This window comes from Nerophis ophidion, linkage group LG06 (genome assembly GCF_033978795.1).
Source record: "Nerophis ophidion isolate RoL-2023_Sa linkage group LG06, RoL_Noph_v1.0, whole genome shotgun sequence".
Classification (NCBI taxonomy): Eukaryota; Metazoa; Chordata; class Actinopteri; order Syngnathiformes; family Syngnathidae; genus Nerophis; species Nerophis ophidion.
The window spans coordinates 76854774-76868306 of NC_084616.1; the positions used below are offsets into that span (position 1 = coordinate 76854774).

Consider the following 13533-nt stretch of genomic DNA (forward strand, 5'->3'; position numbering starts at 1 on the left):
TGTTCTAGACCAGACGTGTCGAACTCAAATACAAAGTGGGACAAAATGTAAAACTGAACAAAGTCGCGGGCCAAGGTTGAACAAATGAACCTTTTAATAGGGACCCAAACACGTTTTGCATTGAATATTGAACAATCAAGGCTTTTATAACTTAAAATGACATGCAAAATCAAGTTTCCAATAATAATAATAATAAAAAAATATTAATGGCATATTAAATAAAATTGAAATAAAAATTCAATGCCTCTTTTGTATTTTCAGCCTTCTGAGGTAATTATCAAAATAAACTTTTTCAACAGGCTAATAATACATTTGAAAATAAAATAATAAGGAATGAATCAAACATTCAAGCCTTGAAGTGGCAAGAGAAAGCATGGGGGGTTGAGGTGGGGGGGGGTGTATATTATTGCGTCCCGGAAGAGTTAGTGCTGCAAGGGGTAATGGTTATTTGTTCTGTTGTGTTTATCTTGTGTTTCGGATCTTCTCCTGAAATGTGTTTGTCATTCTTGTTTGGTGTGGGTTATAAATAAATGATAAATGGGTTGTACTTGTATAGCGCTTTTCTACCCTCAAGGTACTCAAAGCGCTTTGACACTACTTCCACATTCACCCATTCACACACTGATGGAGGGAGCTGCCATGCAAGGCGCTAACCAGCACCCATCAGGAGCAAGGGTGAAGTGTCTTGCTCAGGACACAAGGGACGTGACGAGGTTGGTACTAGGTGGGGATTGAACCAGGGACCCTCGGGTTGCGCACGGCCACTCTGCCACTGCGCCACGCCGTCCCCTATTAACACAATAAGCAGATAAGGGATTTTCCAGAATATCCTAGCAAATGTGTCTAATAACATCTGAATCGCTCCCGCTCTCCTGTTTTTTTTTCTTTCTAATCCTTCACTCTAACTTTCCTCATCCACAAATCTTTCATCCTCGCTCAAATTAATGGGGAAATTGTCGCTTTTTCGGTCCAAATCGCTCTAGTTGCTGGTGGCCATGATTGTAAATAATGTGAGGATGTGAGGAGCTGTCACGCCAAATTTCTTCCCCCCTAAAAAAACCTAAACCCCCCCCCCCCATTTACTTCTGGGGTCATGATTAATACAGACGTTTTGTTAACGCTATATTATTTCACAGTTCACAGTGTGGTGCATATTTGTAACAGTGTTAAAGTTGTTTATACGGCCACCCTCGGCTGTTGACCAAGTATGCCTTGCATTTACTTGTGTCTGTGTGTAAAAAACGAATATATTATGTGACTGGGCCGGCAAGCTGTTTGTATGGAGGAAAAGCGGACATGGACGACAGGTTGTGGAGGACGCTAAAGGCAGTGCCTTTAAGGCCCGCCCCCAATATTGTTGTCCGGGTGGAAATCGGGAGAAATCGGGGGAAAATGGATGGCTCGGGAGATTTTCAGGAGGGGCACTGAACTTGGGGAGTCTCCCGGGAAAGTATGAGAATTTGCGGTGTTACAGCGGGGGGGTCAGCTCGAATATTAAATTGATATTGGCTCAAGGGCCACGGCGGGCCAAATTTGGCCCACGGGCCAGAGTTTGACACCCATTCCATAGACAAATGCTAAATTGTAAACTATGAACAACCTGCACATCAATGCTGTTTCTGTGCCGCTGGACAGAACTCAAACGAAATCTCGTTGACATGTATGTCTTTTGTGTTATTTATGACAATGAAGGAATTGATTAATTGATTGATTGACGGCACTGGGTTGCTGACCCCCAGTCTGGGGGCTTTCACTAATCAATCAATCAATCATTGTTTACTTATATAGCCCTAAATCACTAGTGTCTCAAAGGGCTGCACAAACCACTACGACATCCTCGGTAGGCCCACATAAGGGCAAGGAAAACTCACACCCAGTGGGACGTCGGTGACAATGATGACTATGAGAACCTTGGAGAGGAGGAAAGCAATGGATGTCGAGCGGGTCTAACATGATATTGTGAAAGTTCAATCCATAATGGATCGCAAGAGTCCAGTCCAAAGCGGCTCCAACACAGCAGCGAGAGTCCGTTCACAGCGGAGCCAGCAGGAAACCATCCCAAGCGGAGGCGGATCAGCAGCGCAGAGATGTCCCCAGCCGATACACAGGCGAGCAGTACATGGCCATCGGACCGGACCCCCTCCACAAGGGAGAGTGGGACATAGGAGAAAAAGAAAAGAAATGGCAGATCAACTGGTCTAAAAAGGGAGTCTATTTAAAGGCTAGAGTATACAAATGAGTTTTAAGGTGAGACTTAAATGCTTCTACTGAGGTAGCATCTCGAACTTTTACCGGGAGGGCATTCCAGAGTACTGGAGCCCGAAATGAAAACGCTCTATAGCCCGCAGACTTTTTTTGGGCTTTGGGAATCACTAATAAGCCGGAGTCTTTTGAAGGCAGATTTCTTGCCGGGACATATGGTACAATACAATCGGCAAGATAGGATGGAGCTAGACCGTGTAGTATTTTATACGTAAGTAGTAAAACCTAATTGCCCCCCTGCATCACTGCAGTTTGAGTTATTACCGGTTGACCCAAAAAAATTGTGAAGGTGTGTCCAACAAGATGTTTTTGATGTAAATCCACCGGCAAACACGAATACAGAATGTGTGTTTTCCCGAGGCAGCAAGTAAATAACCTCAACTCCCAAATCCGTGCAGGAGCCACAACGGGGGAAGCTGGTAATGAGAAGGAAGGAGTGATGACCCGGGACCAAAGTGAAAGTCTAAATCAAAATGAAAGAGGCCACAGCGTCAAATGTAGAGCCATCGATTGTCCCGACCTCGCTCAGCTAATAAACCCGAAATAAGGTTAGACGGATTAAATGAAGTTTTATGCAGGACGTGTTCATGGTTCTCGGGTGTAATGAACATGAGCAGCCTGCCAACCGGCCCCTGGAGGCGATTATGAGTCCTCCTTCCGTATTCAGACGGTGTCGTCGGGACAACACCGAGACTCTGATCGCACTCACTGACTATTTTGTCATGCAAGTGGAGACGCAGACAAAGTGACAAACAAAGATGAGCAATCGAAAATGTCACCAAGTCAATTTATCGTAGCAAATTCAAAAGTATGTGATTGATTAGAAGACGTATAAGACAATCAAAGAGAGAATTTAGACCAGGGGTGCCCACACTTTTTCTGCAGGCGAGCTACTTTTCAATTGACCAACTCGAGGGGATCTACCTCATTTATATATATCATTTATATTTATTTATTTATGAAAAAGACATTTTTGTAAACAAGTTAAATGTGTTTAATGATAATACAAGCATGTGTAACACATATAGATGTCTTTCTTTCACAAAGACAAGAATATAAGTTGGTGTATTACCTGATTCTGATGACTTGCATTGATTGGAATCAGACAGTAATGATGATAACGCCCACATTTTCAAATGGAGGAGAAAAAAAGTTGTCCTTTCTGTACAATACCACATGAAAGTGGTTGGTTTTTGGCATCTAATTCATCCAGCTTCCATACACTTTACAAGGAAAACATTGGCGGCAAATTCCGTAGCTTGCTTGATTGACATTCACGGCACCCGAGGGTCTTGTGAGATGACGCTGGCTGCTGCCAGTTCATTATTATGAAAAAATGACAGAGAGGAAGGCGAGAAACACTTTTTATTTCAACAGACTTCCGTCAAAACTCTAAAGGCCGACTGCACATTTCCTATCTTCACAATAAAAGCCCTGCTTCATGCTGCCTGCGCTAACAAAATAAGAGTCTCAGAAAGCTGGCGTGCACAAGTGATGTGCACGCCAGCTTTCTGAGGGATCGCTTGTGCACGCCAGTTTTCCGAGACTCTGTATTTAGTTAACGCAGGCAGCATGAAGCAGGGCTTTTATTGTGAAGGTAGGAAATGTGCAGTCGGCCTTTAGAGTTTTGACGGAAGGTACGGCGCGAGAGTCTGTTGAAATAAAAAGTGTTTCTCGCCTTCCTCTCGGTCATATTTTCATAATAATGATCTTGCAGCAGCCAGCGTCATCTCACAAGACCCTCCGGTACCGTGAATGTCATTTAAGTGACGTCTTGGTGAAGATTGATGATCACTCATTTTTAGGTCTATTTTTTTTAAAAGCCTGGCTGGAGATGGACTGACACACCCCCCGCGGTCGACTGGTAGCTCGCCATCGACGTAATGGGCACCCCTGCACTAGACTAACTAAACCGCCCATCATACGCAGTCCTTATGGGAGACAAAAACACACGGCTTTCTCTTTTCTGTGCGTTTTTCATAGTAAAAAAAATACTAGCCAGGGGTAGCTAACAATACTCGTGTTAGAATAAATATGTATAAGTTATAATAATAAATAATAAATAAATGGGTTGTACTTGTACAGCGCTTTTCTACCTTCAAGGTACTCAAAGCGCTTTGACACTACTTCCACACTCACACACACATTCACACACTGATGGAGGGAGCTGCCATGCAAGGCGCTAACCAGCACCCATCAGGAGCAAGGGTGAAGTGTCTTGCTCAGGACACAACGAACGTGACGATGTTGGTACTAGGTGGGATTTGAACCAGGGACCCTTGGGTTGCGCACGGACACGCCGTCAAGTTGAAAAACTTATTCAGGTGTTACCATTTAGTGGTCAATTGTACGGAATATGTACTGAACTGTGCAATCTACTAATCAATCAAAATCTTTCAAACTCTTATGTTTAAAGGCCGTTGCTATGGTTATTATCAATTCTGCTGAAGTTGTACTTCAATCCAATCCAATCCACTTTATTTATATAGCACATTTAAACAACAGTAACGTTTCCAAAGTGCTGCACAGCCATGTTAAAAACAATATTAAAAAAAACAATATTATGCTCCACCAATGACTGAATGAAAACAAAAAATAAATAAATATAAACCCAATATAAAAAAAAACAATGTAAAAACAAATATGATTAAAAACACGTTTAAAGGTTAAAATCAATTAAAACAGTAAAATAGAAATCAAAGTGTATAAAAGTGTATAAAAAACAGAGGACAGAGGACCACACAACAAAGGCCCAACTTGTAATCTTCCATTGCGAGTTGTCTCGTATCAGCAGTTTGTTTCCAGACCCTGCTTGCTGACAGCTGACAACGGACATCGAGTGAAGTGAAGTGAATTATATTTATATCAATCAATCAATCAATCAATCAATGTTTATTTATATAGCCCTAAATCACTGTACAAACCATTACGACTACGACATCCTCGGAAGAACCCACAAAAGGGCAAGGAATAACAGTGCCAAATATTGCTCATTCGTAGTGGTCTTTCTTGAACTTTTTGGAAAAAAAGATATAAAAACAACCAAAAATATGTAGAAAAATAAGTGAAGAATGAAGTTGATGAATCCAGATGGATCTCTATTACAATCCCCAAAGAGGGCCCTTTAAGTTGATGATTACTTCTATGTGTAGAAATCTTTATTTATAATTGAATTACTTGTTTATTTTTCAACACGTTTTTAGTTATTTTTGTACTTTTTTTCCAAAAAGTTCAAGAAAGACCACTACAAATGAGCAATATTTTGCAATGTTATTCAATTTAATAAATCAGAAACTGATGACATAGTGCTGTATTTTACTTCTTTATCTCTTTTTTTCAACCAAAAATGCTTTGCTCTGATTAAGGGGTACTTGGATTAATTTTTTTTTTACAGGGGGTACATCACTGAAAAAAGGTTGAGAACCACTGCCTTAGAGTGTAGGGTAAAACTGTGACTGTACAGCCCAATGCGTTTCTCCTCATGAGCAAAATTCAACTCGGTCTGATTCCTTCTTCTTGTCTTGTGTAATAGATAGTTCGGTGTTTGAACCCGACAACTAGTGATGGGAACCGTACTATTTTGCCTAGAAAGCCTTTTAAAAACGTCCAAAAACCACCAACAAGAGTCCATTTACCTGCTGTGACTTTCATATTACCACAGTTTTTATGTATGAGCAAAAACCGAGGAACTACTTTTTGGGCGTATTGTCAAAGTGCCTTGCTCACAGTGCCTCATGCTACTATTGAGAGCCGAGATGTAGCGCTTGCTCCTGGAGTTCCCTTTTGGTTTGGAAAGGTTTGAGACTTAGAAATTCCGAACCGACTGAAGCAGTAAATGGTAAATAAGTTATACTTGCATAGTGCTTTTCTACCTTCAAGGTACTCAAAGCGCTTTGACACCATTTCCACATTCACCCATTCACACACTGATGGCGGGAGCTGCCATGCAAAGCCCTAACCACCACCCATCAGGAGCAAGGGTGAAGTGTCTTGCTCAAGGACACAACAGACGTGACAATGTTGGTAGAAGGTGGGGATTGAACCATGAACCCTCAAGTTGCTGGCACGGTCACGCTCCCAACTGCGTCACGCCAACCCAATAGTGAACACGGGCTTTCGACTTAGACCCAACGACATCGTTAGAAAGACGTGACCGAGTACTTGTTTGCTTCAAGCATTTCTTTATCTGGGGAATGAGGAATTATGCTGAATCTACCAACTAAACTGGGACCACAAGTGCTGAAAGATACAACCATACCAACAGTAGACTGCCCAGTGGGATGTGAAGTGAATTGTGAATTTTATTTATATAGCACTTTTCTCAAGTGACTCAAAGCGCTTTACATAGTGAAACCCAATATCTAAGTTACATTTAAACCAGTGTGGGTGTCACTGGGAGCAGGTGGGTAAAGTGTCTTGCCCAAGGACACAACGGCAGTAACTAGGATGGCACAAGCGGGAATCGAACCTGCAACCCTCAAGTTGCTGACACGGCCACTCTACCAACTGAACTATGCCGCCCCGATCAAACATTGTAAGTGACTGTTTTGTCATGTTCTTATTTTGTTGAAGAAACATTGAGCATTCGTGCTACATGATGGTTTAGTGTTTCACTCTAGTTGGATTTGCTCCTCTGCGCCGATATTCTAAAACTTCTTGCTCATCCTCTGTATATTCAGGCTCGAAAAGATAAGGTTCTGGATCATCATTCGTCCCAAAGTCTGCCATGATTAGTGTTAGCAAACACAGAACTCTATGCTCTTGTTGAAAGTAGCGTTTGTTGCTATAGGTGCGCCCAGGAAATGATCAACTTATGCGTCATTCATGCTCTTAATAAACACCTACCTAGGTTCCATTCTAGAGGCTAATCTTACCTGTGATAAAATGTCATCCAAGGTAATCAAAAAGGTCAACCAACAAACGAGATTTCTCTACAGAATCTCCTCTCTGGTCAACAAAAGCACCATGAAGATTCTAGCGGGAACTCTCATTCAACCCTTTTCTGATTACGCTTGTACCTCCTGGTAACCCATCACCTCCAAAATCCTCAAATGTAGACTCCAAAAATCCCAGAACAAGCTAGTCAGGTTACTTCTAGACCTCCACCCCTGGTTTAGGGTGGAGGACAGAGTAAAACAACTTGCACTGAGCCTCGTCTATAACATTCGCTACACCTCCCAGATACCAAAGTACATGTCAAACTACTTCCAGAACGTAGATGGCCGCCATAACCACAACACCAGGGGGAGCTCCACAAACCACGTCAAACCCAGTTTCCGATCCAACAAAGGTCTTATTAACTCATTCTCCTTCTATGCCACATCAATGTGGAATGCACTCCCAACAGGTATAAAAGTAAGTGCATCTGTATCCTCCTCCAAAACTGCACTAAAAGAACACCTCCAGGCAGCTACAACCCTAGACTAACTCCCTGCCCCACACCACATCCCACCTCCCTGGATTGTAAATAATCAAATGTAAATAATCACATTTATATACTTGTTCTTATGCTTTCTGAACTCACTATGTTCACCGCTCCCTGTACATATCCTACTAAGTGAGACCTACATAGTTACGATGTCCGTTTCTCAGATGACAAAATTGTTGATGACTGAAATATGCTGATAGCAACCCAAACTAACAATCCCTACAGGGATGGTTGATTAATGAAACATGAACATATATGATGGATGGATGACTGGTGATGTATGGCTGGATGGATCATGGGTGGTTGCGTGTATGATTAGATAGTTGAATGCATGAATGATTGCATGAAAAAGGGCATATTGATAGATTATAGATAGATAATTGGTGGTCAATGGATGGATGAATATATGGATGGCATGTAGCGTATTTGTTAGAATAATTTGATCTGTTATCACAAAAACTTGGTGTTGAAATGAGTTCCCGGCGAGAAGCAAAAGCTGTCTTTGAACCTACCATGAAGAAGGCTTGTAAAACTCCACTGTCTAGGGGGGAAGCAACATGAAGGTGTTTGTTTCTTTCATGTATTGTAATGAACAGAAACATATCGTTTTAACCCAAGAACTACAAAGTTCCAGACAACCTCTTTGAACTGTTTTACGAACCTCTTTTTGAAGTCATTACGAACCTCTTCTTTGAACTGTTTTACGACCTTTTCTCTGAACTGTTTACGACCCCGTCCCTTTGGAACCAGCTGTTGACATGTGGTCAGGGAAAGTCCAAATAAAGGAGGAGACGTACAATCTTTCGCCAGAGCATGCTGGAGACTCTACAAGAGTACAGACCAGACCTTTCTTCTCAAATTGAGCCAAATGTAATTCTGTCTCTATTTGATTCTTTGCTTCTTGTCCTGTTTAATAGATGTCATCAGTGTTTGAACCTGACAGTAATGATAACCCAAACTAAAGTATTAAAAACCTAATTATGTATGATATGATTAGTGAGCATATTATATATCGCAAGTTTGGTCGTTCTGTTTGCTGCCGTTTGCCTTTTTATTGCAAGGTCTTTGTAAATGTCCACTTGGGTAAATATTAACAGTCAGGGCAGCATCTGCCTCCGGGCTGTTGGCCGGACATCACATGATCCCTCGCTATGGAGCTTCCAGGGCTGCAAGCCCAAAAAGAGGAAACACGTTGTGACTAGAAATGCAATTTTGAGCTCACTGACATGGAATGCCAATCTACTGCTAACAGATAATGCACTGTTGTTTAGCAACCTGGCTGTTCAAACAGTGCTGCTGACACATAAGTGAAGTAAAATAGCATGTGAGTGCATCCAAACGATCCATCTGCGTATCTGTCAATGTGCCTGTTGGGACCGAGCGCAGCCAATGAGCCAAACCAAATCAAATGAAACAGGATTTGTTAATGTAATGTCCTATTAAGTGCACCACGCTCCTCTATTAGCCAGCTAATAGCTGCAAACACAAGAGATGAGCACCGCAGAGGCGGCCTGCTGCTAGGACTCGGAGCTCGGCAGGCTGGGACGTCATCCGTGGGAATCGGTCCTGCACCAAGATAGGAGCAGAAAAATTTAATATTGTGTGATGTTAATTATAACAAAGCTTATCAGAACTATGTAGTGACCATGATTGATTAATATATTAGAAAGTGTCATATTTTCTAGAGGCAGCACTCTGGCACAGGGGTTAGTGGATGTTCCTCACAATACCAACGAAGGTCCTGAGTAGTACCGAGTTCAATCCCGGGCTCGGGATCCTTCTGTGTGGAGTTTTTCTTAGCTTTCTTAGTTCAAACAATATGAGGACACGACGAGTGATCACATGTAGAATTCATGTTGCTGACTTGTAACATCTCCTGTTTTGGTAAACATGAGTTCTAAACTACACACTGACTACTAACTTGAATGTAGCCTTACAAAAATGATGTCAAATAAACTGATCTGTGAGCGGTTGAAAGGATTAAATGTCTTTCGAAGTACAGGTTGTGTCAAATTTAGAGCAGATATAGGGCAGCACGGTGGGCCAGGGGTTAGTGCATGTTCCTCACAATGCAAAGGTCCTGAGTAGTCCCGAGTTCAATCCCGGGCTCGGGATCTTTCTGTGGGAGTTTTTCTTAACTTTCTTAGTTCAAACAATATGAGGACACGACGAGTGACCACATGTAGAATTCATGTTGCTGACTTGTAACATCTCCTGCTTTGGTAAACATGAGTTCTAAACTACATACTGACTACTAACTTGGATGTAGCCTTACAAAAATGATGTCAAATAAACTGATCTGTGAGAGGTTGAAAGGATTAAATGTCTTTCGAAGTACAGGTTGTGTCAAATTTAGGGCAGATATAGGGCGGCACGGTGGGCCAGGGGTTAGTGCATGTTCCTCACAATGCAAAGGTCCTGAGTAGTCCCGAGTTCAATCCCGGGCTCGGGATCTTTCTGTGGGAGTTTTTCTTAACTTTCTTAGTTCAAACAATATGAGGACACGACGAGTGACCACATGTAGAATTCATGTTGCTGACTTGTAACATCTCCTGTTTTGGTAAACATGAGTTCTAAACTACACACTGACTACTAACTTGGATGTAGCCTTACAAAAATGATGTCAAATAAACTGATCCGTGAGAGGTTGAAAGGATTAAATGTCTTTCGAAGTACAGGTTTTGTCAAATTTAGAGCAGATATAGGGCAGCACGGTGGCCCAGGGGTTAGTGCATGTTCCTCACAATGCAAAGGTCCTGAGTAGTCCCGAGTTCAATCCCGGGCTCGGGATCTTTCTGTGGGAGTTTTTCTTAACTTTCTTAGTTCAAACAATATGAGGACACGACGAGTGACCACATGTAGAATTCATGTTGCTGACTTGTAACATCTCCTGTTTTGGTAAACATGAGTTCTAAACTACACACTGACTACTAACCTGGATGTAGCCTTACAAAAATGATGTCAAATAAACTGATCCGTGAGAGGTTGAAAGGATTAAATGTCTTTCGAAGTACAGGTTGTGTCAAATTTAGAGCAGATATAGGGCAGCACGGTGGCCCAGGGGTTAGTGCATGTTCCTCACAATGCAAAGGTCCTGAGTAGTCCCGAGTTCAGTCCCGGGCTCGGGATCTTTCTGTGGGAGTTTTTCTTAACTTTCTTAGTTCAAACAATATGAGGACACGACGAGTGATCACATGTAGAATTCATGTTGCTGACTTGTAACATCTCCTGTTTTGGTAAACATTAGTTCTAAACTACACACTAACATTGATGTACCCTTACAAAAATAATGTCAAATAAACTGATCTGTGAGAAGTTGTAAGGATTAAATGTCTTTCGAAGTACAGGTTGTGTCAAACTTAGAGCAGATATAGGGCAGCACGGTGGAAGAGGGGTTAGTGCGTCTGCCTCACAATACGAAGGTCCTGCAGTCCTGGGTTCAATTCCAGGACTGCACTATGTAGTGTGAAGAAGCCTAAAATTTTTGGTTGTGTTTTCCGCTACATTTGCTGAGTGGCGATATACGATATAAATCTCAATATTTTTTCCATAAAGTAAAAACAAAACAGTCCTAGTTACCTGAGATACTAAGTATGTCATTATTATGCCACATGCTGACATATGTTCAACTCATCATGCTTAATTTGTTACAGCATTTGGGAAGCCTGTAGTTGATTTTTATTATGTAAATGTTATATTTTTGTCAACATGTTATAGCAGGGACCCTGCCATTCAAAACTAGGCTGCTACACTACTAATGATTAATGTAACTATAGCTTAAAAAAATAGTACAATAGCAATAGGAGAGACTATTCATCCCTGAACACCATGGAGTTCATGTAGGCTTTATGTAGAGCTTCAAGAAACTCTTTATTTAACATAATGTCATTTTTTTGCTGCTTCAACACAGCTCAATCAAGACAGAAAAAGGTCAAGTGAAATAATAGACACAGAGCTTTGCTGTCTCTAACACACACACACACACACACACACATTTGAGCAGATATAGGGCAGCACGGTGGAACAGGGGTTAGTGTATGTTCCTCACAATACGAAGGTCCTGAGTTCAATCCTGGGCTCGGGATCTTTCTGTGTGGAGTTTTTCTTAGTTTTTCTTAGATTTCTTAGTTCAAACAATATGAGGACATGACGAGTGATCACATGTAGAATTCATGTTGCTGACTTGTAACATCTTCTGTTTTTAGTAAACATGAGTTCTAAACTACACACTGACTACTAACATGGATGTACCCTTTCAAAAATGATGTCAAAAAACTGATATGTGAGAGGTTAAAAGGATTAAATGTCTTGCGAAGTACAGGTTGTGTCAAATTCAGAGCAACGTTACGCTAAATGCTAATTAGCCTTCACGTCAAGGACTGCGAGTGAGCTGAGCTGCCGTTCATGTTTCTAGAACATCAACATAGTGATGTTACTAGTGGCTGACTGGGAGGTGTTTATTATAATTTGGGGAGAGTCTGCTTCCTGATGCTTACCTATTTAAATACCTATCTGCTCATCACGACGCTGGAGCACTGACTTCATGCATTCTTAATACGCACTGCTGATTGGCTGTTACCGCTCTGCGTGTAACCAATCAGATGGTTCTGTGGGTGGGACAGTGCTGGGTGCCGCAGAGACGTACTGACAGAGACTGAACAAAGCGGAGCAGCTTGTTAAGACTTTAGCTTAGGCGGCGGCTATTTGTTGTTAAGGCACCAAAGCGCCGCGGGAGACCCTGAGAAATATAAATCACAATTCACATTGTTCTACTTCTACAACCTTAAACTATAGATCACTGTACATTCTACCATCTCTGAGAGATTCCAAACGAAGTGCAATAAAAAATCGCTGTTAAAGCTTCTTTCTCTCCGGTCTTAAAATAAAAAAAAATACCGTATTTCCTTGAATTGCTGCCGGTGCGCTAATTAATTTAAAACCCTCTTCTCACTCCGGCGTTTACCAAAGGCATGCGGTAAAGGCAAGCATGCGCTAATTATTTTCAAACCTCTTCTCGCTCCGGCGCTTACCAAAGGCATGCGGTAAATGTAGGCCTGCGCTTATATATTTGAGTGTGATGTAAGGATACCATCATGAAAAGCACATTTAATAAAAAATTTTTTTATCATGGTCTTACCTTTACTTATAAATGAAGTCCATACGCAGCTCTTTCTGATCAAAAGCATCGATAACTTGTTTATTGAAGTCTTCCTTATCTTTCTTCAGTTTTAAAAGTCTCTCTGTCTCGATGGAGAGCTTCCTTCATTACCTTCGATTGAAAGTCCAGTTTAGAAAACTGTTTTATTTTAGATATGTAATCATCCATGCTAAAAGTGCAAGCGAGAGGAAAAAATTAACTTTTGCTGCTTGTTGTCACTTCTTCTGCAGCCAAGTAGTCGCAAGAAGGATCACTAGCGCCCTCTACCACCAGGAGGCGGGAGTCATTTAATGACTCATATTTGACACACGCACCTATGGTATAATAATAACACATATCTACCTATTGTTCTTTTTAGCATATTCAATAGCTTGGACCTTAAATCCTACTGAATAGCTCTTAATCTTCTTCCCTTTATGCGATTTCAAAGGGTTGAAATCAGCCTCCTCCATTTTGAAAATGATGACAGGTGAAGTGTAACTCGTGACGTGACGAGTTTGACCCGGTGGAAATTCTAGGCATATGCTAATTATTTGGCGAAATGAGTTTGACCCGGCGTTAATTCTAGACATGCGCTCATAAAAATAAGATTTTGCGAAACGAGTTTAAACCGGCGTTAATTCTAGGCAGGCGCATACTAAATTCAAGGAAATACGGTATGTAGTTACTCCAAAGCCATTCTACT

General features: G+C 41.5%; 1 protein-coding gene across 1 annotated transcript in view; it reads left to right on the forward strand.

Annotated features, from left to right (window-relative positions):
• LOC133555259 (kelch domain-containing protein 8B-like) overlaps positions 1-13533 on the forward strand; it is a 256404-nt gene that overhangs the window by 89786 nt on the left and 153085 nt on the right. The window lies entirely within an intron of this gene.